Genomic DNA, 4,755 nt, shown 5'->3' with positions numbered 1-4,755 from the left:
GGGACATTTGCTTATATGGTTGTAGCCGTAGGAATACCCAATCACCTACATCAAAACTTCTTTCACTGCGATGTTGATCTGCCTGTTGTTTCATTCTATTTTGTGCCAACACGAGGTTATCCTTTAAGAGTTGGAGGACTTGTTGTTGATGTTCGATGTGATGTTCCACTGCCTGAACCTTAGAATTTTCTCTTAAATATGATGTGATGGATGGTGGTTGATACCCATAAAGTGCCATAAATGGGGTCATTTTTGTTGCTGTATGGAAGGAAGTGTTATACCACCATTCAGCCAGAGGCAACCATTTGACCCATTGTGTCTGTTTATCAGATACAAAGCAACGAAGATATCCTTCCAAACATTTGTTTACTATCTCAGTTTGCCCATCAGATTGAGGATGATAAGATGAGCTATGAGCTAACTGAGTACCAAGACAAGAAAATAATTCTGTCCAAAAATTTCCAGTGAAAATGGGATCTCTGTCACTTACAATAATCTTTGGGTTTCCATGTAGCTTTTGAATTGTTTCCATAAATGCAGTAGAAACTGTACTGGCTTTAAATGGATGTGATAATGCACAAAAGTGTGCATACTTGGTAAGTCTGTCAACTACCACCATGATGACACTCTTTCCCTCAGACTTGGGTAAACCTGTGATAAAATCCATTGAAACCTCCTCCCAACGTTGGCTTGGAATGGATAAAGGTTGTAATAGACCCGGTGTCTTAATTGTTTCAACTTTATTTTGTTGGCAAACCAAACATTCCGCCACAAACTTTTGAATATCTGATTTAAGGCCATCCCAAAAAAATTCCTTCTTAACCCTGTGGTAAGTTTTTAAAAATCCTGAGTGCCCTCCTAAGGGAGAAGTGTGCAATTCCATAAGAATCTTTTGTTTTAGCTGGGAATTCTTACAGAGGTATAAGCGATCTTTGTACCATAACGAATCATTTTTCCAGCTAAATGTATCAGACGTACTGGAATCTTGTTGTAGCTTTCGAATAAGTGCCCACACTTCTTCATCATTCTTCCATTCCTCCCTTGCTTCGTTTATCCAATCTGGTTGGATAATAGAAATGGCGCACAACAATGCTTCCACATCCTCATCCTTTCTTGAGAGTGCATCTGCCACCACATTTTGCTTCCCTTTTTTGTAGATGATTTCAAAGTCATAACCCAACATCTTTGTGACCCACTTTTGTTGCTCTTCAGAGGATAATCTTTGTTCTAAAAAGTATTTAAGGCTATCATGATCCGTTTTTACCTTGAAGTGTCTTCCCATTAGGTAGGGTCGCCATTTCTTAAGTGCATGGAGTATTGCCAACATTTCCTTCTCATAAATAGCTTTGCTTAAAAACTTTCCCTTGATTGGACGACTTTCAAAAGCAATGGGTCTTTCATCTTGCATTAGAACAGCACCAATTCCATTTCCTGAAGCATCACATTCCACAATAAAGGTTTTTGTGAAGTCTGGTGTAGCTAAGACCGGTGCTTGGCACATTGCCTCTTTAAGATGTTCAAAGGCCTTTGTTGCTTCCGGAGTCCATGAAAATGCATCTTTCTTCAATAATGTTGTTAGAGGTGCTGCTATTCTCCCATAATTCTTAACAAACTTGCGATAATACCCTGTCAACCCAAGAAATCCTCGCAGATGCTTTATGGATGTGGGGATTTTCCATTCCTTAATGGCTTTAATTTTGCTAGGGTCTACCTTAACTCCTTCATGAGATACAATATGACCCAAATATTCCACCTCCTGGACTCCAAAGAAACATTTGGATCTTTTTGCATATAATTGTTTCTCCTCCAATAGTTGTAGCACCTTGTCAACATGTTCAACATGATCCTTCCAAGACTTGCTGTAGATTAGTATATCATCAAAAAATACTAACACAAATTTTCTAAGGAATGGTTTGAAAATTGAATTCATCAAACCTTGAAATGTTGAAGGTGCATTGGTAAGGCCAAAAGGCATGACCAAAAATTCATAATGACCCTCATGAGTTCTAAATGCCGTTTTTGGAATGTCTTCAATCTTCATTCTGATTTGATGATATCCCGAACGAAGATCCAACTTGGTGAAGTAAATTGATCCATGCAATTCATCCAGTAATTCATCAATGACAGGAATAATGAGCTTGTTGAGCTCCCTATAATCCGGACACATGCGCCATGATCCATCCTTCTTGTGCACCAATACTACTGGAGCAGAGAAAGAACTTTGACTTGGTTGAATTATACCAGCCTCTAGCATTTCTGCAACCATACGTTCAATTTCACTTTTTTGGACATAGGGATATCTGTACGGCCTGATGTTTGGAGGAACACTTCCTGGAACTAGATGAATAGCATGATCATGGTCACGCATAGGTGGGAGACCTTTGGGAGTCTCAAATACCTTGGAATGATTGTCCAAGACTTTTTGGAGATCTGGAGAAATAGATGATTCCAATGTGGAAACATCTAGCGAACATAATTGTGCAATTACACCTCTTTGCTCCTTTTTTAGAAGCTTTGTCATACCATTAGAGCTGATTATCTTTCCTGGTTTCCCTGCAATACCCCTTAATTCAACTTCCTTTCCTTCCGTAGAAAATCTGATGAAAAGTTCTTGAAAATTAAAAGCTATTGTACCCAAGGATTGTAGCCATTGGACTCCTAGTACAACATCAGCACCTCCCATTGGAATGGAAAGCATTGGGCTAGTCAATACATATTCTCCCATGGATAGCTTGATATTATGGCACTTTCCAGAGCAATTTATTGTTCCTCCATTTGCAATCATCACTTGACACTCTGGTGCTGGATATAGGAAGCAATTCAATTCTTTTGCTACCCTACAATGAATAAAATTGTGGGTGCTTCCTGAATCAATCAACACTATTACCTTTTTCTTCTTGATTTGTCCTTCTATCTTGATGGTTTGAGGAGTGGTAATTCCTGCCAATGCATTACAAGATATGGTCGGATTTATTTGTTCTTCATCTAGGCTTTGTTCCTGGAGTATATCCTCTTCTTTTGACCTTTCTTGCTCCTTTTCTTCTTCCTCTTCACAATCTATGTAGAATAATTTCTTCTCAGCACACTTATGACCTTTAGTGTATTTGCTATCACAACTGTAACAAAGCCCTTTTGCTCTTTTTTCTTCCAATTGTTGTGGTGTCAACCTTATAGGTTGTGGAAGACTAGGGGCAACAACACTTCCGTCTTTATAGTTGTGAGTGGTATGCTTCCTGGTTGCCATAATTTTGCTTTCCATTTTTTTGCTAACCTGAATGCCTTCTCTAATGAATCAGGTTCCCAAAGGCGAACATCATGTTGGATATTATCCTTTAAAGACCCTATGAACACATCAATCCTATGCTCCTCTGGAATATCTTTTACCCTTATGTTCAATTTTTGGAACTCCTCAATGTGCTCCATTATTGAACCCTTTTGTTTGAGACTTATCAATTGGCTAAAAAAAGTGTTGCTTTTTGTATCCTCATAATGTGCTATCAATTCTTCCGTAAAAATTGCCCAAGTGATAAATTGTTTACGAGAGCAAAGCCATTGATACCATACAAACTGATTTGGTTCCAAATATAAAGTTGCCATACGTACCTTTTGTGTGTTTTGCACATTATTGAGATCGAAGAATTGCTCCATCTGTAATATCCATGTGGCAGGATCCTTGCCATCAAACTTCCTCATATCGATTTTTGGAATATGGTGAGTCTTCGATCCAACATTAGCATCTATGGAATCATGATTAACATTTCTTTTATTCTCATCATGAGTTTCCTTTAGTACCCTTTCACCCTTAGTGCCCATTTCTTGTAGCAACTTATTCATATTTATCTTCAATTCGTCCATGTCTGTCTTCAAATCTGTCTTCAAATCTACCATGTCTCTTTTCAGCTCTGTCTTCGAATCATCCATTTTAGCTTTGATGCCCTTTATCTCAGATTCCACGCCATTTATCTTAGCTTATGTTAGCTTTTGTGAGCGTGACATATGTTGCACTTGTTCTTGTAATTTTGATATATCATGTAGCATTTCTTCCTCTTCTTCATGAGTCGTGCTAGAGCTTTCAGGTTCCTTACTAGGTGTTTTCATTTTCTTTCGGCCCATCAGTTACCGATAATAATTCTTTACTATGCCCTTTGAATTCCGTTAAACAAATCTTACGCAAAAATTAAAAAAAAAAACTACACACATTTTTTTCACTTTGTAGAAGCTTGATATTGAATCTGATGTATCTCTGTAATTTCAAATCATCCAGTTCTGAAATTGCGACCTGTAGTAGCCTTCTGCGTCCTCTTTCCAATGCCGCAAGTCTGACCCAAATTGGATTCTCCAAAGTAGAGTTATGTGAAATCTCCCACAGTGACTTGCTTCTAGACTAGTTCAGTAGAGCGAACTTGTACAATGTGCCACAAGTCACTGTTCCAACCTCTGCATCTGAAACACGCATACAAGAAACTACAGTCCGTCCTCTTTCTGTAACTTCTGACGAAATTTCAATTTGATCCCCAGAGAGAAAGTTATGACGATTTTCCCCAGGTCACCTGTTTTGAATGTAATTCAGGAGTCTGCAAAAAGACCAACTTCCTCAGATCATATCTCCGCAAATATCGCGCAAAAAGCTCTGAAATTTGGACCCAAGCTTCAGCGCGATTTCTTCTCAAATGGGTTTTTTTTTGCGACTTCTGAAACATCACAGAAAAAAAGTTATAGCGAAAATGCCACGATGACCTGTTTGGAGCAGCGAAA

The sequence above is a fragment of the Pinus tabuliformis genome, chromosome 4_1 (genome assembly GCF_031772625.1).
Source record: "Pinus tabuliformis cultivar Carrire ecotype Pingquan chromosome 4_1, CPIR1, whole genome shotgun sequence".
NCBI lineage: Eukaryota > Viridiplantae > Streptophyta > Pinopsida > Pinales > Pinaceae > Pinus > Pinus tabuliformis.
This window is presented reverse-complemented; position numbering follows the sequence as displayed.